A 24,211-nucleotide genomic window follows, 5' to 3' on the forward strand; every position below is an offset into this window, starting at 1 on the left:
AACGGTGCTAGAGGGCTTGCCAAGTATCGGCGAAAAAAAAAAAGCATTGTCCGGTAGCTGTCTTTAGATCACAAGCTACAAACACCCTCTGCCGTGCGTCCATTCCATTTTGAAACAGATGTGACAATGTCCTACTTTTTCTAAAATACCTGCCCCGTGTGAGGCTGCAACTCACGACCTTCAGATTATGAGACTGACGCGCTGCCTACTGCGCCAACGAGGCATGCTGCATGGCTGTGGCCCTCACCGCACCCAGGTCAGCAGGTGCTGTGGAAACGGTGCTAGAGGGCTTGCCAAGTATCGGCGAAAAAAAAAAAGCATTGTCCGGTAGCTGTCTTTAGATCACAAGCTACAAACACCCTCTGCCGTGCGTCCATTCCATTTTGAAACAGATGTGACAATGTCCTACTTTTTCTAAAATACCTGCCCCGTGTGAGGCTCGAACTCACGACCTTCAGATTATGAGACTGACGCGCTGCCTACTGCGCCAACGAGGCATGCTGCATGGCTGTGGCCCTCACCGCACCCAGGTCAGCAGGTGCTGTGGAAACGGTGCTAGAGGGCTTGCCAGGTATCGAGAGGGAAAAAAAAGCAGTCCGGTAGCTGTCTTTAGATCACCAGCTACAAACACCCTCTGCCGTGCGTCCATTCCATTTTGAAACAGATGTGACAATGTCCTACTTTTTCTAAAATACCTGCCCCGTGTGAGGCTCGCAACTCACGACCTTCAGATTATGAGACTGACGCGCTGCCTACTGCGCCAACGAGGCATGCTGCATGGCTGTGGCCCTCACCGCACCCACGTCAGCAGGTGCTGTGGAAACGGTGCTAGAGGGCTTGCCAAGTATCGGCGAAAAAAAAAAAGCATTGTCCGGTAGCTGTCTTTAGATCACAAGCTACAAACACCCTCTGCCGTGCGTCCATTCCATTTTGAAACAGATGTGACAATGTCCTACTTTTTCTAAAATACCTGCCCCGTGTGAGGCTGCAACTCACGACCTTCAGATTATGAGACTGACGCGCTGCCTACTGCGCCAACGAGGCATGCTGCATGGCTGTGGCCCTCACCGCACCCAGGTCAGCAGGTGCTGTGGAAACGGTGCTAGAGGGCTTGCCAGGTATCGAGAGAAAAAAAAAAAGCATTGTCCGGTAGCTGTCTTTAGATCACAAGCTACAAACACCCTCTGCCGTGCGTCCATTCCATTTTGAAACAGATGTGACAATGTCCTACATTTTCTAAAATACCTGCCCCGTGTGAGGCTGCAACTCACGACCTTCAGATTATGAGACTGACGCGCTGCCTACTGCGCCAACGAGGCATGCTGCATGGCTGTGGCCCTCACCGCACCCAGGTCAGCAGGTGCTGTGGAAACGGTGCTAGAGGGCTTGCCAAGTATCGGCGAAAAAAAAAAAGCATTGTCCGGTAGCTGGCTGAAGATCACCAGCTACAAACACCCTCTGCCGTGCGTCCATTCCATTTTGAAACAGATGTGACAATGTCCTACTTTTTCTAAAATACCTGCCCCGTGTGAGGCTGCAACTCACGACCTTCAGATTATGAGACTGACGCGCTGCCTACTGCGCCAACGAGGCATGCTGCATGGCTGTGGCCCTCACCGCACCCACGTCAGCAGGTGCTGTGGAAACGGTGCTAGAGGGCTTGCCAAGTATCAGCGAAAAAAAAAAAGCATTGTCCGGTAGCTGTCTTTAGATCACCAGCTACAAACACCCTCTGCCGTGCGTCCATTCCATTTTGAAACAGATGTGACAATGTCCTACTTTTTCTAAAATACCTGCCCCGTGTGAGGCTCGAACTCACGACCTTCAGATTATGAGACTGACGCGCTGCCTACTGCGCCAACGAGGCATGCTGCATGGCTGTGGCCCTCACCGCACCCAGGTCAGCAGGTGCTGTGGAAACGGTGCTAGAGGGCTTGCCAAGTATGCCCCGGTAGCTGTCTTTAGATCACCAGCTACAAACACCCTCTGCCGTGCGTCCATTCCATTTTGAAACAGATGTGACAATGTCCTACTTTTTCTAAAATACCTGCCCCGTGTGAGGCTGCAACTCACGACCTTCAGATTATGAGACTGACGCGCTGCCTACTGCGCCAACGAGGCATGCTGCATGGCTGTGGCCCTCACCGCACCCAGGTCAGCAGGTGCTGTGGAAACGGTGCTAGAGGGCTTGCCAAGTATCGGCGAAAAAAAAAAAGCATTGTCCGGTAGCTGTCTTTAGATCACAAGCTACAAACACCCTCTGCCGTGCGTCCATTCCATTTTGAAACAGATGTGACAATGTCCTACTTTTTCTAAAATACCTGCCCCGTGTGAGGCTGCAACTCACGACCTTCAGATTATGAGACTGACGCGCTGCCTACTGCGCCAACGAGGCATGCTGCATGGCTGTGGCCCTCACCGCACCCAGGTCAGCAGGTGCTGTGGAAACGGTGCTAGAGGGCTTGCCAAGTATCGAGCGAAAAAAAAAAAGCATTGTCCGGTAGCTGGCTGAAGATCACAAGCTACAAACACCCTCTGCCGTGCGTCCATTCCATTTTGAAACAGATGTGACAATGTCCTACTTTTTCTAAAATACCTGCCCCGTGTGAGGCTGCAACTCACGACCTTCAGATTATGAGACTGACGCGCTGCCTACTGCGCCAACGAGGCATGCTGCATGGCTGTGGCCCTCACCGCACCCAGGTCAGCAGGTGCTGTGGAAACGGTGCTAGAGGGCTTGCCAAGTATCGGCGAAAAAAAAAAAGCATTGTCCGGTAGCTGGCTGAAGATCACCAGCTACAAACACCCTCTGCCGTGCGTCCATTCCATTTTGAAACAGATGTGACAATGTCCTACTTTTTCTAAAATACCTGCCCCGTGTGAGGCTCGAACTCACGACCTTCAGATTATGAGACTGACGCGCTGCCTACTGCGCCAACGAGGCATGCTGCATGGCTGTGGCCCTCACCGCACCCAGGTCAGCAGGTGCTGTGGAAACGGTGCTAGAGGGCTTGCCAAGTATCGGCGAAAAAAAAAAAGCATTGTCCGGTAGCTGTCTTTAGATCACAAGCTACAAACACCCTCTGCCGTGCGTCCATTCCATTTTGAAACAGATGTGACAATGTCCTACTTTTTCTAAAATACCTGCCCCGTGTGAGGCTCGAACTCACGACCTTCAGATTATGAGACTGACGCGCTGCCTACTGCGCCAACGAGGCATGCTGCATGGCTGTGGCCCTCACCGCACCCAGGTCAGCAGGTGCTGTGGAAACGGTGCTAGAGGGCTTGCCAAGTATCGGCGAAAAAAAAAAAGCATTGTCCGGTAGCTGGCTGAAGATCACCAGCTACAAACACCCTCTGCCGTGCGTCCATTCCATTTTGAAACAGATGTGACAATGTCCTACTTTTTCTAAAATACCTGCCCCGTGTGAGGCTCGAACTCACGACCTTCAGATTATGAGACTGACGCGCTGCCTACTGCGCCAACGAGGCATGCTGCATGGCTGTGGCCCTCACCGCACCCAGGTCAGCAGGTGCTGTGGAAACGGTGCTAGAGGGCTTGCCAAGTATCGGCGAAAAAAAAAAAGCATTGTCCGGTAGCTGTCTTTAGATCACAAGCTACAAACACCCTCTGCCGTGCGTCCATTCCATTTTGAAACAGATGTGACAATGTCCTACTTTTTCTAAAATACCTGCCCCGTGTGAGGCTCGAACTCACGACCTTCAGATTATGAGACTGACGCGCTGCCTACTGCGCCAACGAGGCATGCTGCATGGCTGTGGCCCTCACCGCACCCAGGTCAGCAGGTGCTGTGGAAACGGTGCTAGAGGGCTTGCCAAGTATCGGCGAAAAAAAAAAAGCATTGTCCGGTAGCTGTCTTTAGATCACAAGCTACAAACACCCTCTGCCGTGCGTCCATTCCATTTTGAAACAGATGTGACAATGTCCTACTTTTTCTAAAATACCTGCCCCGTGTGAGGCTCGAACTCACGACCTTCAGATTATGAGACTGACGCGCTGCCTACTGCGCCAACGAGGCATGCTGCATGGCTGTGGCCCTCACCGCACCCAGGTCAGCAGGTGCTGTGGAAACGGTGCTAGAGGGCTTGCCAAGTATCGGCGAAAAAAAAAAAGCATTGTCCGGTAGCTGTCTTTAGATCACAAGCTACAAACACCCTCTGCCGTGCGTCCATTCCATTTTGAAACAGATGTGACAATGTCCTACATTTTCTAAAATACCTGCCCCGTGTGAGGCTCGAACTCACGACCTTCAGATTATGAGACTGACGCGCTGCCTACTGCGCCAACGAGGCATGCTGCATGGCTGTGGCCCTCACCGCACCCAGGTCAGCAGGTGCTGTGGAAACGGTGCTAGAGGGCTTGCCAAGTATCGGCGAAAAAAAAAAAGCATTGTCCGGTAGCTGTCTTTAGATCACAAGCTACAAACACCCTCTGCCGTGCGTCCATTCCATTTTGAAACAGATGTGACAATGTCCTACTTTTTCTAAAATACCTGCCCCGTGTGAGGCTGCAACTCACGACCTTCAGATTATGAGACTGACGCGCTGCCTACTGCGCCAACGAGGCATGCTGCATGGCTGTGGCCCTCACCGCACCCAGGTCAGCAGGTGCTGTGGAAACGGTGCTAGAGGGCTTGCCAGGTATCGAGAGGGAAAAAGGCGCAGCCCGGTAGCTGTCTTTAGATCACCAGCTACAAACACCCTCTGCCGTGCGTCCATTCCATTTTGAAACAGATGTGACAATGTCCTACTTTTTCTAAAATACCTGCCCCGTGTGAGGCTCGAACTCACGACCTTCAGATTATGAGACTGACGCGCTGCCTACTGCGCCAACGAGGCATGCTGCATGGCTGTGGCCCTCACCGCACCCAGGTCAGCAGGTGCTGTGGAAACGGTGCTAGAGGGCTTGCCAAGTATCGGCGAAAAAAAAAAGCATTGTCCGGTAGCTGTCTTTAGATCACCAGCTACAAACACCCTCTGCCGTGCGTCCATTCCATTTTGAAACAGATGTGACAATGTCCTACTTTTTCTAAAATACCTGCCCCGTGTGAGGCTCGAACTCACGACCTTCAGATTATGAGACTGACGCGCTGCCTACTGCGCCAACGAGGCATGCTGCATGGCTGTGGCCCTCACCGCACCCAGGTCAGCAGGTGCTGTGGAAACGGTGCTAGAGGGCTTGCCAAGTATCAGCGAAAAAAAAAAAGCATTGTCCGGTAGCTGGCTGAAGATCACCAGCTACAAACACCCTCTGCCGTGCGTCCATTCCATTTTGAAACAGATGTGACAATGTCCTACTTTTTCTAAAATACCTGCCCCGTGTGAGGCTCGAACTCACGACCTTCAGATTATGAGACTGACGCGCTGCCTACTGCGCCAACGAGGCATGCTGCATGGCTGTGGCCCTCACCGCACCCAGGTCAGCAGGTGCTGTGGAAACGGTGCTAGAGGGCTTGCCAGGTATCGAGAGGGAAAAAGGTGCAGCATTGTCCGGTAGCTGTCTTTAGATCACCAGCTACAAACACCCTCTGCCGTGCGTCCATTCCATTTTGAAACAGATGTGACAATGTCCTACTTTTTCTAAAATACCTGCCCCGTGTGAGGCTGCAACTCACGACCTTCAGATTATGAGACTGACGCGCTGCCTACTGCGCCAACGAGGCATGCTGCATGGCTGTGGCCCTCACCGCACCCACGTCAGCAGGTGCTGTGGAAACGGTGCTAGAGGGCTTGCCAAGTATCAGCGAAAAAAAAAAAGCATTGTCCGGTAGCTGGCTGAAGATCACCAGCTACAAACACCCTCTGCCGTGCGTCCATTCCATTTTGAAACAGATGTGACAATGTCCTACTTTTTCTAAAATACCTGCCCCGTGTGAGGCTCGAACTCACGACCTTCAGATTATGAGACTGACGCGCTGCCTACTGCGCCAACGAGGCATGCTGCATGGCTGTGGCCCTCACCGCACCCAGGTCAGCAGGTGCTGTGGAAACGGTGCTAGAGGGCTTGCCAAGTATCGGCGAAAAAAAAAAAGCATTGTCCGGTAGCTGTCTTTAGATCACCAGCTACAAACACCCTCTGCCGTGCGTCCATTCCATTTTGAAACAGATGTGACAATGTCCTACTTTTTCTAAAATACCTGCCCCGTGTGAGGCTCGAACTCACGACCTTCAGATTATGAGACTGACGCGCTGCCTACTGCGCCAACGAGGCATGCTGCATGGCTGTGGCCCTCACCGCACCCAGGTCAGCAGGTGCTGTGGAAACGGTGCTAGAGGGCTTGCCAAGTATCGGCGAAAAAAAAAAGCATTGTCCGGTAGCTGTCTTTAGATCACCAGCTACAAACACCCTCTGCCGTGCGTCCATTCCATTTTGAAACAGATGTGACAATGTCCTACTTTTTCTAAAATACCTGCCCCGTGTGAGGCTCGAACTCACGACCTTCAGATTATGAGACTGACGCGCTGCCTACTGCGCCAACGAGGCATGCTGCATGGCTGTGGCCCTCACCGCACCCAGGTCAGCAGGTGCTGTGGAAACGGTGCTAGAGGGCTTGCCAAGTATCGGCGAAAAAAAAAAGCATTGACCGGTAGCTGTCTTTAGATCACCAGCTACAAACACCCTCTGCCGTGCGTCCATTCCATTTTGAAACAGATGTGACAATGTCCTACTTTTTCTAAAATACCTGCCCCGTGTGAGGCTGCAACTCACGACCTTCAGATTATGAGACTGACGCGCTGCCTACTGCGCCAACGAGGCATGCTGCATGGCTGTGGCCCTCACCGCACCCAGGTCAGCAGGTGCTGTGGAAACGGTGCTAGAGGGCTTGCCAAGTATCGGCGAAAAAAAAAAGCATTGTCCGGTAGCTGTCTTTAGATCACAAGCTACAAACACCCTCTGCCGTGCGTCCATTCCATTTTGAAACAGATGTGACAATGTCCTACTTTTTCTAAAATACCTGCCCCGTGTGAGGCTGCAACTCACGACCTTCAGATTATGAGACTGACGCGCTGCCTACTGCGCCAACGAGGCATGCTGCATGGCTGTGGCCCTCACCGCACCCAGGTCAGCAGGTGCTGTGGAAACGGTGCTAGAGGGCTTGCCAAGTATCGGCGAAAAAAAAAAAGCATTGTCCGGTAGCTGTCTTTAGATCACCAGCTACAAACACCCTCTGCCGTGCGTCCATTCCATTTTGAAACAGATGTGACAATGTCCTACTTTTTCTAAAATACCTGCCCCGTGTGAGGCTCGCAACTCACGACCTTCAGATTATGAGACTGACGCGCTGCCTACTGCGCCAACGAGGCATGCTGCATGGCGGTGGCCCTCACCGCACCCAGGTCAGCAGGTGCTGTGGAAACGGTGCTAGAGGGCTTGCCAAGTATCGGCGGAAAAAAAAAGCATTTTCCGGTAGCTGGCTGAAGATCACCAGCTACAAACACCCTCTGCCGTGCGTCCATTCCATTTTGAAACAGATGTGACAATGTCCTACTTTTTCTAAAATACCTGACCCGTGTGAGGCTCGAACTCACGACCTTCAGATTATGAGACTGACGCGCTGCCTACTGCGCCAACGAGGCATGCTGCATGGCTGTGGCCCTCACCGCACCCAGGTCAGCAGGTGCTGTGGAAACGGTGCTAGAGGGCTTGCCAAGTATCGGCGAAAAAAAAAAGCATTGTCCGGTAGCTGTCTTTAGATCACCAGCTACAAACACCCTCTGCCGTGCGTCCATTCCATTTTGAAACAGATGTGACAAATGTCCTACTTTTTCTAAATTACCTGCCCCGTGTGAGGCTCGAACTCACGACCTTCAGATTATGAGACTGACGCGCTGCCTACTGCGCCAACGAGGCATGCTGCATGGCTGTGGCCCTCACCGCACCCAGGTCAGCAGGTGCTGTGGAAACGGTGCTAGAGGGCTTGCCAAGTATCGGCGAAAAAAAAAGCATTGACCGGTAGCTGTCTTTAGATCACCAGCTACAAACACCCTCTGCCGTGCGTCCATTCCATTTTGAAACAGATGTGACAATGTCCTACTTTTTCTAAAATACCTGCCCCGTGTGAGGCTGCAACTCACGACCTTCAGATTATGAGACTGACGCGCTGCCTACTGCGCCAACGAGGCATGCTGCATGGCTGTGGCCCTCACTGCACCCAGGTCAGCAGGTGCTGTGGAAACGGTGCTAGAGGGCTTGCCAAGTATCGGCGAAAAAAAAAAGCATTGTCCGGTAGCTGTCTTTAGATCACAAGCTACAAACACCCTCTGCCGTGCGTCCATTCCATTTTGAAACAGGTGTGACAATGTCCTACTTTTTTTAAAATACCTGCCCCGTGTGAGGCTGCAACTCACGACCTTCAGATTATGAGACTGACACGCTGCCTACTGCGCCAACGAGGCATGCTGCATGGCTGTGGCCCTCACCGCACCCAGGTCAGCAGGTGCTGTGGAAACGGTGCTAGAGGGCTTGCCAAGTATCGGCGAAAAAAAAAGCATTGACCGGTAGCTGTCTTTAGATCACCAGCTACAAACACCCTCTGCCGTGCGTCCATTCCATTTTGAAACAGATGTGACAATGTCCTACTTTTTCTAAAATACCTGCCCCGTGTGAGGCTGCAACTCACGACCTTCAGATTATGAGACTGACGCGCTGCCTACTGCGCCAACGAGGCATGCTGCATGGCGGTGGCCCTCACCGCACCCAGGTCAGCAGGTGCTGTGGAAACGGTGCTAGAGGGCTTGCCAGGTATCGAGAGGGAAAAAGGCGCAGCCCGGTAGCTGTCTTTAGATCACCAGCTACAAACACCCTCTGCCGTGCGTCCATTCCATTTTGAAACAGATGTGACAATGTCCTACTTTTTCTAAAATAGCTGCCCCGTGTGAGGCTCGAACTCACGACCTTCAGATTATGAGACTGACGCGCTGCCTAAGAGAGAAAAAAGGAGAGAAAAAGAGAAGGGATTTTTTTTGGCCCATACCTACATCACCGATGTTTTTTTAATGATGAGGTATATCAGGAATCACAATTAAAACCTTATATTTCTATAGTCATATAAATGGGATATAAATTAATCCCAAGGTTCTGGTTTGACTAAATTGTTTCCAGAAATTCAAGTGGTTATTTTTTATTCTTGGAAATCACATAATCACTGTTTGGTTAATAACAAAACAATGATGATACTAATAACTGTTAAGTGAATATTTAAAATCAAGTTGATGTATTTAGCAGAAACTTTTATCCACAAAGCAAACAAACGAAGCATAGGAAAATATATTTCTGTTGTGATAAAAGTTTTATTTTCAGTCATCCCAAAGCCATTATACAGCAGTAAGGGAATCCCTCCATTCACTAATTCAACAGTAACTATGGACAATAACTTAAATATATACATATTTAATTTAACGCTTATTTAAGGCAGGTCTTAGAGACATCTATTAAAGCTGAGCATTTTGGAAACTTAGGTGATGGTCTCTAGTAAACCGGTAACTGATTTCCCAAGTTTTGGCTACCTCGGAAGTTCGTCAGTACGATTGTGCACAGAGCCTATTGCATAATTCATTAAGAACACCCTTTGAATCAAGAAACCCCCTTTGAAACAAGCTACTGTAACAACGTTGTCACTGGCAGTATTTCAGATGGAATTGCGATTCAAATAGTACCGTCTGCTAACTGAAAATAAGCCCCCCAAAACGTAAATAAGTTTATATTAATTTAGGCGGACATGGCTAATTCAAAAGCAGTTTGCTAGAGGCAAGCTAGCTGCCGTTGCTATCCACACTTCACTGATTGTTTGAAAGCGCCGGAAATTAAAATGTTTCTTTTGTAAGAGATAATGTATAGAACGCCGGTCATTATCGGGAAATTAAGCCCCGACAGGGCGAACAGCACCCTGACGCGAAGGGGAGGGTTTTGGTTTCGCCCTGAAGGGGCTTATTTTCCCAATAATGACCGGCGTTCTGTAGCCTACATTATACCGCTTATTACACGGCTACTTGCCAACAAAAATCTATTTAACACAGTGTGTCTTTTTACAATGTATTTGTTACCATTCGTATTGTTGATCAGCAGAGAAATAGTTGGCCAAAGATGTTGAACTTCATAGACTTTGAACATTCTTTAGGCTTCAAATCAGCTGACGTCGCTAAGCAACAGAGTACACTGGGGTTGAAAAGTTAGATTAGATGCAATTTCCCGCATTCTGGTGCATTATGCTAGTTCTTCTTCACTTGCTAGTAGATGCAAACACCCCGGGGGCTCCCTTAATTTGGGAAAGCAAAAAGTCCTTGTCATCTTTCAAGTCTCTGTTGGCCTCCAAGTTTTTAACACAGTCTTGAAGGTTTTCAATTATCTGGCGATCCATCTTTGCTTGTTCTTTAAGTTTGACCAACTCCAACACCCCTGTTGGTGCACCTGCAAGAATTTGGGGGTAAACAGATCTTATTGGATATATATTAAACCTTTTCATATCTACTGTCTTAAGAACGTCCCTTGACGCATACAGTGCAGGCAGAGAACTGTGCAGTAACAGACTGTTATAAATTAGAGTACAATAAACAACATGTATGCTTTATCTCGACTAAACCAGTTAAATAATTACTAGGGCTGACCCAAACTATGACTTGTGGATGTGCTAGTATCAGCCAAAGGACTTCTTAATAAATGAAAATATTAAACATTGGCTGTTAAATCTTTGGCAGCAGCCAACCTTAGACAAAATATAAGCAGCTAGCAATTTATTTATTTACTGAGCTGGTGGCCAGTTTTAATTTCAAGTCTTGCTGGATAGTAACACAAAATTACTTACATAATTTCCTCTGGGAAACGTTAGCCAGCTGGTTTTTGAGGGGTCGAACAGAGACCTCTTCATATGGCTGGTCCTTGTTCACCTCCTCTGCAACTTGTATCTCATCTTCATTTTCCTTCTCCACAATCGGGCCTTCTCTTTCCTCCACCCTTCCACCATGTGGTCATTAAGTGAAACCAGTTTCCATCTAGCTAGTAAGAGTTGTACAAAGTAAAGAACACGAGCAACATGTAATGTCCGCTCCATTAGTAAACTCACAGTTCTTCAGGTAACTTTGACTAACCTAGCTGTTTAAAATGACCTCGATTGAAGAAGAAAAAATTATGCAGAACTACTTGCTAACTTTAGCCTAATGCCCGATGATAAGGCCTACAGAGTTAATTAGCTAGCTAGCTAACACCAGCTAACTTTACCTAGAGCGAGAATCATCTATGTCAATAGTAAATTCCCATAGAGAATCCAAGTGTTTACCAATGTTTAGATTACCTAAAAAATATATAACTTTTTGCCAACTTTGTGCGTCATCGATGTGCTTCAATCAGTGTGGTGGCACAATTATGCTCTTTGTCAACGTTGGTAAGGTAAAGAGCGACGAGGGAGAGTCAAATTACGTAGTTTCCTGTCTAACGGATACATAGACTCAATTTTGGGGCGCGACATTCAAGGAAAACCAGAACAGAGACAAGTAGGTTTTTGGATTAGAAAATAGGCAATTACTGTTACAATGTCAGGATTATTCCAAGCCCTTCTAAAGAATTTGAGATTATGATACAAAGCAGAAGGGCCAGCAGTTAGATAACCAGTTCAAACTGGTCAAGGAGGAGCTAGCCAGTGAGTCATTTTCGTTTTCAGGGTACTCTTTTGTTTGACGGTAATTGGGGGCGTTGTATCTGTGCATTAGCATATTTAAGGCGGTTAACACTACAGAGGCAGCCTCGTCTGCCAGCCTCATCGCACAAAGACTCACAAAGGAGTCTACCTGCGGAGTCCACTGAGGAAGGCCGACGGGGCCGGATCACCTCTTCTGATAAGTATCAACCTATTCATATTCATAATTAGATTATATTCTACCTAGAACGTATTCATAGATAGCATGTGTTTCTTTAGCATTCCTGTTCATTACACTACCCGTAGACGTAGAAATGTCACAAAGTATTTTCGGTATACTTCTAACCTTCACTACCTATCCAGATCTTCTCCACCTGCCCTCTCTCTTTCTTTTGGGCTCTGGACCTGCCTGTCTGCTGTGAACAAGGCAGACTTCATCCCGGCGTTTGCATCCCACGCTTCTCTTCATGCCCTTGCGCTGACAGAGACATGGATCCGCCCAGAGAACACTGCAACTCCAGCTGCTCTCTCCGTCAACCACTCCTTCACTCATTCACCCCGCTCAACCGGGCGGGGTGGTGGGACAGGTTTACTTCTTTCCCCACATATTAAACACACATCCACACCACTCTCTGTTACTGCCAAATCGTTTGAACACCATTATGTGATGCTAACTGATCCTATCAAAGCATGCTTAATTGTTCTTTATCGCCCACCAGGACCACTAGCCAACTTTGTGGAGGAGCTGGACATGCTCCTCAGCGTCCTCCCGGATGATGGAACCCCCCTGATAGCCCTCGGTGACTTCAACATCCACCTCCAAGGAACGCAGGCTGTCGACTTCTTGTCTCTCCTGACCTCCTTAGACCTGACGCTGCTGAGCACACCGGCGACCCACAAGGCAGGCAAACAGCTAGACCTCGTCCTGACACGTAACTGTATCACTGACTTAATCTCTGTAACCCCACTGCACATTTCTGATCACTAATTTATCCAATTCTCTGTCTCTCTCCCTCCAACCCCTCCTACCTCCCCTCCCCTTGTAACTTTCCGGCGCAACCTCCACTCCCTATCCCCCTCCCATTTCTCCTCTATTTTAACATCCTCCCTCCCTCCCATTGACAAGTTCTCGTCCCACCCCACTAACACTGCCACCTGGACCTTGATAAGTATCACTCCCTCCTTAAATCCTTCTCTTCTCACATAACTGGTGCTAAAACCCTCTACTTTCTTAACAAAATTAACTCTGCTTCAAACCCCCACAAACTTTTCTCTACCTTCTCCACCCTTCTTAAACCACCTCCCCCACCCCCTCCCTCCACCCTGACAGCAGACGACTTCTCCTCCTTCTTTAAGAAAAAAGTCGCTGACATTAGCAGTCGGTTCCCTAAACCCACCTTTCCTACCCCCTCACCCTCCATGACTGACCCAACTAAATGTCTAAACTCTTTCTCTCCCCTGTCCGAGGCAGAGGTCTCTGACCTCATTCTCTCTCATCGCCCCACCTCCTGTCCCCTTGATCCTGTCCCCTCCCCTCTCTTTCAAACCATCTCCCCCTCTATCATAACTTTTCTGCTCCATGTTCTAAACTCCTCTCTTACCTATGGCACCTTCCCCTCTGCCTTCAAACAGGCCAGAGTTACCCCTCTACTCAAAAAACCCTCCCTTAACCCTGCCGTCCATCAGAACTACAGACCGGTATCATTGTTACCCTTCTTCTCTAAAACAATTGAACGTGCTGTATCTAACCAACTGTCTAACTTTCTTTCTCAGAACAACCTGCTTGACCCCAACCAATCGGGCTTCAAGACCGGCCACTCCACAGAGACTGCCCTCCTTTCAGTCACCACTGCCCTCCAGTCTGCCAGAGCGGCTTCGAGGTCATCCGTCATCATTCTGCTGGACCTTTCTGCGGCGTTTGATACGGTTAACCACCAGATCCTGCTCTCCAGACTTTCTGAAATGGGGATCACTGGCACTGCACTCCAGTGGATCTCATCCTACCTGTCGGGAAGATCATACCAGGTCTCCTGGGGAGGCAAAGTGTCAGACCCTCGCCAGCTCTCCACTGGTGTCCCACAGGGCTCCGTCCTTGGACCCCTCCTCTTCTCTCTGTACACCACCTCACTTGGACCAATCATCAACTCCCATGGCTTCTCCCTACCACTGCTACGCTGACGACACGCAGCTGTACCTGTCGTTCCCCCCGACCGATCCGGGGATCTCAGCTGGGATTGAGGCCTGCCTCGCAGACATCTCCGCCTGGATGACCGAGCACCACCTCCAGCTGAACCTTGCCAAAACTGAACTTTTCATCATCCCGGCCAAACCCTCCATCTCCCACGACCTCTCAATCACCCTGGGATCTGCGACGGTGACCCCCTCATCCTCTGCCAGGAACCTTGGGGTTACCATGGATGACGAGCTCTCCCTCACGGTCCACATTGCTGCGGTCTCCCGGTCTTGTAGATTCACCCTCTACAACATCCGGAAGATCAGGAGATACCTGTCTGAGCACTCCACCCAGCTGCTTGTCCAAGCAATGGTCCTCTCCAAGTTGGACTACTGCAACTCGCTGCTCGCCGGTCTCCCGGCATGCGCAACCCGCCCTCTTCAAAGGATTCAGAACGCAGCGGCCCGCCTGGTCTACAATCTACCCAGACGCTCCCACGTTACCCCGCTCCTCATCTCCCTCCACTGGCTACCCATAACGGCCCGCATCAGATTCAAGACCCTGGTACTGACCTTCCGGGCAGTGAACGGGACTGCACCCGACTACGTCAAGTCTCTCCTGCAGCCTTACACCCCCACCCGCCACCTACGGTCTTCTTCAGACAACCGCCTGGTGGTCCCACCGCTCAAGACCGCCCGGTCCCAACACAAGCTCTTCTCCTACCTGGCCCCCCAGTGGTGGAATCACCTCCCCACTTCCATCAGAGACACAGACTGTTCTCCACCTTCAAGAGAAGGCTCAAGACGCACTTGTTCCGGGAGTACAACGGTACTTAGGAATGGTTTGTTGAACCCAACGCTAGTTTCCTCAAGGATCACAATGACTCTTGCTTAGACTGTTGCTCTTGTTGGTTAGTGGTAGCTGATTTAAACTGTTGTATTCTATTTTATCCTATTTTTATTGCTTTCCTACAGGTACACTTGCACTTAGAGATTCATGTTGTGTAATTGTAATTTGCTTAACTACATGCTCTTATGGTTTCTTCCCTTTAGCACTTATTTTTGGTTGTTCACAATGTGTACTTCTTGTTTTTGGCTACCTGCAATGCTTTGGGGCTATCTTGTTGTTATTATCAGTGACCTATGCACTTTGTAAAGCTCTCTCTTGGAAGTTGCTTTGGATAAAAGCGTCTGCTAAATGAATAAATGTAAATGTAAGAGAAACAAAAGAAAAATAGTTAAATGGAGGCAGAAATGGGGTATACTGAAGAGGAGGATGAGGTGTGCAAAATGTAATCTAAGCATGCGTTTGGTAAAATGCAATCGCAACAATGGGTTGCAGTGGTACGTTAAGCATAAACTTGTCTCTAATTGACATTAGTTTGCTAGATTTAGGAGTACTTATTGTAATCATTAGTATTATTATTTTATTAATGTCCAGGAAGAACCAAGTCTTGCTGCGTCAAGTCTCCTGGATGACCCAAGCTTCACTATTCCCACCCTGCCTCCTGCCTCCATGGCTGCTCCGACCCTGCCTCCTGCCTCCATGGCTGCTCCCACCCTGCCTCCTGCCTCCATGGCTGCTCCCACCCTGCCTCCATGGCTGCTCCCATCCTGCCTCCATAGCTGCTCCCACCCTGCCTCCTGCCTCCATGGCTGCTCGCATCCTGCCTTCTGCCTCCCAGGCTACTAACACCCTGCCTGCTGCCACCCTACCACCCTGACTGCTCCCTCCTTGCCTGCTGCCACCCTAACTTCTCCCTCCCTGCCTACTCCCTCCCTGACTGCTCCCTCCCTGCCTGCTCCACCCTGACTGCTCCCACCCTGACTGCTCCCATCCTGACTGCTCCCACCCTGGCTGCTGCCACCCTGACTTCTCCCTCCCTGACTGCTCCATCCCTGCCTGCTCCCACCCTGACTGCTCCCACCCTGGCTGCTGCCACCCTGATTTCTCCCTCCCTGCCTACTCCCTCCCTGACTGCTCCCTCCCTGCCTGCTCCACCCTGACTGCTCCCACCCTGACTGCTCCCTCCCTGCCTGCTCCCACCCTGACTGCTTCCACCCTGACTGCTCCCACCCTGGCTGCTGCCTCCCTGGCTGCTCCCTCCCTGGTATCTTAAGAAAATCAATGTATCTGCGTTTTGTCCCAATTCACTGACCTTCCACTGTTATGCTCATTTTTGTTTATTTTCAGGCTGTGGATGACTCTGGCATGCCGGGCTTAGACAGAGTTGACAGCTTGGCAGAGTGTTTGGTGGAGCTGAGGAACCAATCCTCTCTGGCCCTCACCAACCAGCAGGTCAATAACATTTATTGTCTTGCTACATTACCTCTGTGCCCTGCCAAAAATGTTCACATTTGCACATCTTTTTGTCTTCTCATGTGTTCTCTGTGTGTAGGTAAGCAACATTGTTGCTCTGTGGCAGAACCTGCTGGACTACGACCAGCAGAGGGTTACCTTTGCTGCCAGACACCAGAGCAGGCTGGACACGGGGAGGTTCAGGTCTCCAATGAAGAGGCAGCAGTTCTCTCCAGGAGTGGAGAGCATGAAGAGGCACGCACTCACCACCACTGCCCCGCTTGCCCGATGGCCAGATTGCTGCCGCCTGATTGAACTGGTCTTTGTCAGGCTCTGTGCCATCCATCGCTCTCCCAAGAAGAAGGGGACTGGCGCAGTGTCCAGATGGAATCTAATCCTGGATGACTACAGGAAAATCAGGCAGCGCATTTTGGCAAATGGGACAGTCATGCAGCAGACCACACTGCAGCTAGTGGATGTAAGCCACACCAGTGGCACAACAAGAGGGTGAAGAAGCAGGACAACGCTGTGGTTATGCAGGAGCTGAACTTGCCCAGTCACTTGTCTGCAGCAGCCGACCCGCTCCCCCCTGCTAATGTGCGCTTTCCATCTGCGCTCCCCCACCCAGGCCCGGCTCTCCAGTGCCAACTGCCCTGCAGCACTGTGGGCCAGGCACGGTTGAAGAGAAAGGTCCCATCCACAGATGTGACACCGGTGGCTATAAAGATGCATGCCCAGCGTCAGCTCTTCCCTGCTCCACCCTCGGCCCCTCATCTGTTGGTGCTGGCTCCGGTGACCTCTCCGGGGCCTGTCTTCGTTGCTGCTCCACAGGCCCTGGGAGGTATCTTCCCTGCACCTCCTGCTCCAATCCGAAAACTAACCCGCCATGTACCCCACAACACATGCAAGAAATGCGGGCAGTTTAGGACAGCCCAGACTGGACACAGTCAGTACAAAGGGACCGTGTACTGCCCCTCTGTAGAGGCTGTTCCCAAGGAGCAGTGGTTGGAGGACATGAAAAAAATGGAGATGCCCCTCTACCCCCCTCCCAGAGGCATGGAAACTGGGCTAGTGCCCCTCTACCCCTATAGAGATGTTCTAGCACCAAATTGGAGCTTGGATTACCAGTGAAAAATCTCCCCCCCAAAAAATCCCAACCATTTGGCTTTGTTGAGAAAGCGATTTCGAGTGGAACTGCAATCTCGGATGTTTGATTTAGGTCGTGAAAGTCTTTGTAAATGAGCAAGTGCGGGTTGCCCGTGAGACTGCCTAGTCTTATAGGCGGCAGCCATGCTAGAAAGCGTTATAGTAGTATTTTCATAGCTAATTTTATAGTTCAATTTTACACGAAAAAACAGAAAGAGGGACATTTTATGACGATATGACTATTGTGAACACATCCAGGTGGTGAGATTTTAATTTAGGTTGCCGTAAAAACTTTGATTTGTTTGCTACGTGCGAGCCCCGTCAGCCTCCATTGACGATTACGGCAGCAACAACAGTGTTGTCAATGAATGTTGACACTTGTCGACAACACTGTTGTCGATCTGCGTTTTATGAGTATTTTCTTAATTTCGTACCAGGGTCAATTCTACATCAAAATGGAGAGCAGTGTTTTACAGATATGGCGATTGTGAAGACAGCCAGCGGGTCAGCATATTTTTGTGATTTGTGTAAAACTTGAAATTTGAGTGAGACTGCGTCTTGTTTTGACGTTAGCTTCAGAGTCACAGACTCTGCTCGCCCACTGGCATAGCCTACTACTACTAGTAGGCTACAGTCATGGGCGTCGCCGCAATGTAAATTGGGGGGGTCCCCCAATAAAAGTCGTTTGGACCCCCCCACATTTGCAATCAAAATATTAGTGCATGGCTGGTATACTAGTCCAGCGATCTTTCCATTGCTTCACAATCAAATCCGTTCCACTTTATAAGTAGGGAGAATACCCATAGCAATAGAATTCCACTCCACGTTTTCTAGAAAAACAGCATCCACCCAAGGATGGATTAACGAACGGGTCTACCGGGCCCAGGGGCCCATGAGCTCAGGGGGCCCCTAAGCCAGAGCCTCCGCGCATGACGTCGCTGTTATTAACATTGTATTGATATGAATATGATGACATGACACGTTGCGCCGTAGCCGGTATATGCTAGACTTAATTCATTCATGTCAGTAACAGGGCCCCAATAGTCCTACTGAGGGATGGATTACCGAACGAGCCTACCGGCACCAGGGGCCCATGAGCTCAGGGGGCCCCTAAGCCAGATCCTTTGCGTGAAGTCTCTGTTATTAACTTTGTATTGATATGACACGATGCACCGTAGCCGGTATATGCTAGACTTAAGTCATTCATGCCAGTAACAGGGCCCCAATAGTCCTACTCAGGGATGGATTATCGAACCAGCCTACCGGCACCAGGGGCCCATGAGCTCAGGGGGCCCCTAAGCCAGAGCCTCTGCGTGAAGTCGCTTTTATTAATTTATATTATTATGATGATATGACACAATGTGCCATAGCCGGTATATGCTAGGCATAAGTCATTCATGTCAATAACAGGGCCCCAAAAGTCCTACTGAAAAAGTAAAGAATAGCCTAAACATTCACTTTGAAGATGTCACAAGAAAGAAACCATCATGATACCTTTCAAGTGAGTGTTTATCCCCTCAGTTTATCTATAGGACTTTAGAGGGGCTGAGTACTCCATGCAATATGGGCCCTTCAACTCTGTAGGGAGAAATCCAAATAGCAAGTGCAAAAGAATAGCATTAGAGCTCTGTCTAAGCTCCCCCACCCCCAACCTACACACAAATGCGCTGTTTATGTGGCATTTCTGTACAGTTGTTCTTCATGAAGACCCCATTATGATGTTATCCACCCCTGATCTGTCTGAATGGAGCCCCTCAATCATAACACATCATAACACTGTATGGTCCTTTAAATATGTTTTACTGGTAGGCCTTAACTAAAACAAGTGAGATTCCTTACATGAGCTTAAAAAAAGATTTATACAGTTGATCGAAAAAAAGAAGAAGAAAAAATCTCGCGATAAAAAAAATGAACAGCGTAAAAAACACATCCAGGCCCAGGGGCCCGTGGTTTCTTAATCCGTCCATGCATCCACCATGCAGATTCAACTCCCATACTCTTTGATCGACGCATCGCGCTTGTAGCTAGTAGCACTTCAGACATGACTGTTCCACAGACGAGATGGACATAAGGAGTGTTTTTTCGAGGAAGAGGAAAGTAAGTCAAACTTGCCCAGTTTTCCCTTCAGTGGCCAAAGCACCCTTATAAGACATTCTCTGACTATAATAGCATTAGTTAAGTCACAAAGATCCTTCTGCAAACATTATGATTATTGCTAGCTAGGTAAGCAAGCTTTTTACCTACATCTAGCACTAGGTAATACCATACTTTATTTACCCATTACAAGTGGAACAGCATTTGTTGATTTCTTAATCTGGGTCTGAAATATGTTGTGCTTTTGGCCGTGTTCAGACCTAGGCGTCTGTTTCAGGCAGAAAGAGAATGTTTTTTCCAAGTAGCTACAAAATAAATTGCTGGTGTTATATGGTATTATGGTGTGCCATAACAACCGTGAGCTAATCTGGAGTTAACCTTAGCTAACATGCTAGTTTTTCTAATGATGAGAATGAAGAACAGCTGTAATTGCTGAGCTACCAACACCTTTGTAAGCAGAGATTTGTTAAAACGTTTGTTAACCGAGACCGTAGGTCGAGGTCAACAAGAAGTCCACATTTGCAGTTTGTCGTATTACCAGACTTGGTAACCACCTGTTTGTTTACTACACCAATTTGCACCGAACATTGCTCTGCTCGTTGTCGGATTTCAAAAAGCCAAACAACTTCCAAATAACTGAACAAGACTAACCCTTTTTATCAACAATTTCTTCATTGGAAGTTGCTCCCTCGCCATGGCTATCGCTGCCACTGTTTTCGACAATAAGACTAATTTTCCGCGGTTAACATTAGCTACTCCACTCGACGTGCTCAGTATATTTTAGTGAGCGTAGGCTACCATTTCTCCGCAACTTCCTGCTTTATCACATAAATTAAATGGACTGCTGTTCCTAGTTATTCTCTATTGACATTATCGATATTATTGAAAATGAATTAATGTAACGATATCTTTATCGAGGGAAGTCATTACTTCGATAGTTATTTTTATCGATTTATCGCCCAGCCCTAGCAGAACGGTTTTAATAATTGAAGATTTGAAGGCGCTGAAAGGTGTCATGGAAGAAATAGAAAAGTTGAAAAAAGATTCAAAGAACAATACTTGGAATGCTGAAGCAGCATTCCAACAATAACAATAGTGTTTTTGCTTTCAGCAAACAGGCAGATTCCCAAACCACTCAGCCATCTGACCCACATATTACCTGCTGAAAGTCACTTACTTACTTTCCAGTGACATGGAACTTCAACATCCACCTCGAAGGAACGCAGGCTGTCAACTTCATGTCTCTCCTGACCAGTGGGGAACTGTCAGAACGGGCCTAATATATTCAAAAAATATATATATTTTTAAAGTAATCTGTTATAATTGTATTTTATCAATCCATAAATTGACAATGTTTCTGAAATAAACACTTCAATCCTGCCTTATTCGGTTTATGTTGTAATGTGAAGAGTTAGATGAAAAAATACAGTTTTGTCACCCTATCAGAATTTTGCTGCCTCCGTTGTTGGGAGGAAAATGCTATGCAGCTAGCTCTGTGATTGGTGGTCCAGCTATGAATTTTACAGAGGGCCGCTTGATAGAAATTCAATGAAAGACTAATTTCCATTGACAGTAAACTTGACAAATCATATCTTCCCTCTAAATGGGTGGGCCTTGTTATCGCTAACTTTATGACAAGTTCCGCATGCTGTGGGAAGGGAGAAACGTGATCACAAGCCTAATAAACTAGCTAGCCTGTTCATTCACTTCACAAGTGAAGCTGTGAGTAACGTTCCCGCTAGTGAGGAGGACATGGTTTCATATTTGTTATGTGCCATTTTCTAGGTTAACTTTTAATGAGAAGTTTAAGTTAATCGGCAAAGGAAGACCTACACCAGAACTTAATTTTGTGCAGAAAACCAAAGCTTTTGAGAGCCCTTGATCCAGTCCCCTCTCCTCTCTTCCAATCCATCTCTCCCTCCATCATAACGTTTCTTTACCGTGTCTTTAACCCTTCTCTTACTTCTGGCATCTTTCCTTCTGCCCTCAAACAGGCAAATCATTCATCTGCTCCTTGCTGCCCCCCACACTGGACCCTATACAGTTTGCATACCGGTCCAACAGGTCTACAGACGATGCCATCGCTCTGACTATGCACACCGCTCTCTCCCACCTGGACAAGGGGAATACATATGTGAGAATGCTGTTCATTGACTACAGCTCTGCATTCAACACCATCATCCCCTCCAGACTGGTCTCCAAGCTTGTGGACCTGGGACTAAGCACCTCCCTCTGCAAGTGTATCTTCCACTTCCTGACGGGGAGGCCACAGGTGGTGAGAATCAGTGACCGCACCTCATCCGTACTGATCACCAACACAGGCACCCCCCAGGGCTGTGTGCTCAGCCCTCTCCTGTTCTCCTTGTTCACTCACGACTGTGCGGCAACGCACTGCTCCAACCTCCTTGTTAAGTTTGCTGACAATACAACCATCGTGGGCCTCATCTCTGACAGTGACGAGTCAGCCTACAGAGAGGAGGTTGACACCCTGACATCATGGTGTCAGGACAATAACCTATCTCTTAACATCAGCAAGACCAAGGAGATGATTGTGGACTATAGGAGGCGGCAGGAGGAGGAGCATGCACCTCTACTCATCAATGGATCGGAAGTGGAGAAGGTCAGCTGCTTCAAGTTCCTCGGGGTGAACATCAGCAATGACCTCACCTGGTCTGTTCACACGGACAAGGTGGTCAAAGCGGACCGTAAGCGCCTCTTCTTCCTGAGGAGACTGAAGAAGTTTGGTATGGACTCAGTCATCCTCACTAACTTTTACAGATGCACTATCGAGAGCATTCTGACTGGTTGTATTACTGTGTGGTATGGGAGCTGCACAGACAGGGACCGCAAGGCCCTACAAAGTGTGGTCCGTTCTGCTGAGTTCATCATTGGCAGGAAGCTCCCAGCCCTACAGGACACCTACCACACGCGTTGCCTAAGGAAAGCCGGCAGGATTCTAAGAGACTGTTCCCACCCATCCTTCAGTCTCTTTACCCCGTTGCCTTCTGGCAGGCGTTACCGCGGCATCCGGTCGCGCACACGCAGACTGGACAACAGTTTCTACCCAAGGGGCATCAGGCTTCTGAATGGACACTGATATGGACATTGATTTACTGCACACTAGTCACTTATACACTTTCAGCTACTGGTTGCACTATCAGTAACATTGCACTACTGTACCTCACTGTACCTCGCCACCAGGCTCCTGTATGGTCATTGACTTAGTCACTGATCTGCACATTTGCACTATTCTAATGTAATCCACTTAGGTTAGAATAGGTTATAGGGTTGAAACAGGTTTTTTGTGCATTTAGGGTTAGTATAGTGTACTATTTATTGTTATCTGTAATTTAGGAAGTTTTAGTATTATGGTTAGTATAGTCGATTATTTATTGCTATCTGTATATTTAGGAAGTTTCACTTATTTAAGCTCAGCATAGATGTAAATTAAGTTCCGTGTACTTATATGTTATGTTATGCCAGGTGCTTGCGTTGTCTTGTCTTAAGAATTTCAGTGCCCAGTCTAACCTTGTGTTGTTCTGTGTACCTGACAAATAAAAGACTTGAACTTGACCTTCTTTGAAAATCGGTCAGAAGGTTCAAAAGTTACTTTTTTTGGGTTACTTGCCTCGGGGGGAATGTTCCTCTACTTACTGTAAGTCACTCTGGATAAGAGCGTCCGCTAAATGACTAAATGTAATGTAAACCCATCTAAAATTCAATATCACTGATTATGTTTCATGACTTTTTCAAACCGTTTCTGAGATTTACATGGGTGTGTACCTGAAAGCCTAGAGTGCTTACTGAAACACTTAGAGTGGAGGGGAGCTTCGGATGTTGTTGAAAAAATATTTCTAGTTTGCCAGCATTGCCACAATTTTCGCTCTTCATGCTTCGTTTTTGGATCAATCGATAGCTAATTTTGTGCTGGTCGTCAGGGGCGGTTTTAGCAAGCCCCCACCCATCGCCCCTCGGCTTGAAGCAACGGCCCCGGTGTATGTAGGTGGTATTGCATTACGGTTAGGTTTCCGACTCTTCCGGTCGTTTTTATTCTATTAACTCCAGTCAACATTTACAAAACTATCTCCCCCAATAATTTTTGTTCGATCCTCGAACCTGGCTCATACTACTATCTTTTTCATAGAATCATTTTCCCGATTTTTGCTAAGTTTGAGACCAATCCGAAATGGGTAAACTAGCACCCTATTTGTTTGCTTACGTCAATAAAAGTTGCCTGCAAACGTGCTCGCGGATATTAACAGGGCATGGGCACAGAAGTTCACATTGGCCGATGGCCGATTTACATGGAGCTGAATGAGCCATAGACTTATATTGAATGAGCACAGGGAGAACTGGCTTGAGTTGCCTGCCCTGTTGTAGCAAGTTAAGCAAATGGTTGTCACACATTTGCATTTAGTAGACGCACTAATCCAGAGCGACTTACAGTAAGCACAGGGACATTCCCCCCGAGGCACGTAGGGTGCTGTGCCATGCCCAAGGACACAACATCATTTGGCACGGCTGGGAATCGATCCGGCAACCTTCTGATTACTAACCCGACTCCCTCACCGCTCAGCCATCTGACTCCCTTACTCCCACATACATGAAATGTTGTTAATATAGTTTATTCCCGTTATTTTAATACGTAAAAACGGTCATGACATGATGGCAAATATAATATGTTAAGCGCGAGCATAGATTGTTGACGTCTATCTGGAGCAAAGACTAGGATTAATACTTTAACCGATAACCACAATAGGAAATTATATAGGCCTATATTTAAATAACATTAGTCTTGCCTTCAGAAGCTTTTGTTGAACACACCCATTATAATTTTTTTGATCGTGTC

General features: G+C 48.3%; 18 non-coding genes across 18 annotated transcripts; all 18 read right to left on the minus strand.

Moving 5' to 3' along the window:
* Positions 1-424: 424 nt before the first annotated feature.
* Positions 425-497, minus strand: trnam-cau. Its single transcript has one exon. It is a non-coding gene; the product is annotated as a tRNA-Met (tRNA).
* A 199-nt stretch (positions 498-696) lies between these two features.
* Positions 697-770, minus strand: trnam-cau. Its single transcript has one exon. It is a non-coding gene; the product is annotated as a tRNA-Met (tRNA).
* Positions 771-1,794: 1,024 nt separating this feature from the next.
* Positions 1,795-1,867, minus strand: trnam-cau. Its single transcript has one exon. It is a non-coding gene; the product is annotated as a tRNA-Met (tRNA).
* A 1,004-nt stretch (positions 1,868-2,871) lies between these two features.
* trnam-cau lies at positions 2,872-2,944 on the minus strand. Its single transcript has one exon. It is a non-coding gene; the product is annotated as a tRNA-Met (tRNA).
* Positions 2,945-3,145: 201 nt separating this feature from the next.
* Positions 3,146-3,218, minus strand: trnam-cau. Its single transcript has one exon. It is a non-coding gene; the product is annotated as a tRNA-Met (tRNA).
* A 201-nt stretch (positions 3,219-3,419) lies between these two features.
* On the minus strand, positions 3,420-3,492 carry trnam-cau. Its single transcript has one exon. It is a non-coding gene; the product is annotated as a tRNA-Met (tRNA).
* A 201-nt stretch (positions 3,493-3,693) lies between these two features.
* On the minus strand, positions 3,694-3,766 carry trnam-cau. The gene has a single exon. It is a non-coding gene; the product is annotated as a tRNA-Met (tRNA).
* A 201-nt stretch (positions 3,767-3,967) lies between these two features.
* On the minus strand, positions 3,968-4,040 carry trnam-cau. The gene has a single exon. It is a non-coding gene; the product is annotated as a tRNA-Met (tRNA).
* A 201-nt stretch (positions 4,041-4,241) lies between these two features.
* trnam-cau lies at positions 4,242-4,314 on the minus strand. Its single transcript has one exon. It is a non-coding gene; the product is annotated as a tRNA-Met (tRNA).
* Positions 4,315-4,787: 473 nt separating this feature from the next.
* Positions 4,788-4,860, minus strand: trnam-cau. The gene has a single exon. It is a non-coding gene; the product is annotated as a tRNA-Met (tRNA).
* Positions 4,861-5,060: 200 nt separating this feature from the next.
* trnam-cau lies at positions 5,061-5,133 on the minus strand. The gene has a single exon. It is a non-coding gene; the product is annotated as a tRNA-Met (tRNA).
* Positions 5,134-5,334: 201 nt separating this feature from the next.
* Positions 5,335-5,407, minus strand: trnam-cau. The gene has a single exon. It is a non-coding gene; the product is annotated as a tRNA-Met (tRNA).
* A 478-nt stretch (positions 5,408-5,885) lies between these two features.
* Positions 5,886-5,958, minus strand: trnam-cau. The gene has a single exon. It is a non-coding gene; the product is annotated as a tRNA-Met (tRNA).
* A 201-nt stretch (positions 5,959-6,159) lies between these two features.
* Positions 6,160-6,232, minus strand: trnam-cau. The gene has a single exon. It is a non-coding gene; the product is annotated as a tRNA-Met (tRNA).
* Positions 6,233-6,432: 200 nt separating this feature from the next.
* trnam-cau lies at positions 6,433-6,505 on the minus strand. The gene has a single exon. It is a non-coding gene; the product is annotated as a tRNA-Met (tRNA).
* Positions 6,506-7,252: 747 nt separating this feature from the next.
* On the minus strand, positions 7,253-7,326 carry trnam-cau. The gene has a single exon. It is a non-coding gene; the product is annotated as a tRNA-Met (tRNA).
* A 200-nt stretch (positions 7,327-7,526) lies between these two features.
* On the minus strand, positions 7,527-7,599 carry trnam-cau. The gene has a single exon. It is a non-coding gene; the product is annotated as a tRNA-Met (tRNA).
* Positions 7,600-7,800: 201 nt separating this feature from the next.
* Positions 7,801-7,873, minus strand: trnam-cau. Its single transcript has one exon. It is a non-coding gene; the product is annotated as a tRNA-Met (tRNA).
* Positions 7,874-24,211: the final 16,338 nt, after the last annotated feature.

Source organism: Hypomesus transpacificus, chromosome 9 (genome assembly GCF_021917145.1).
Source record: "Hypomesus transpacificus isolate Combined female chromosome 9, fHypTra1, whole genome shotgun sequence".
Lineage (NCBI taxonomy): Eukaryota > Metazoa > Chordata > Actinopteri > Osmeriformes > Osmeridae > Hypomesus > Hypomesus transpacificus.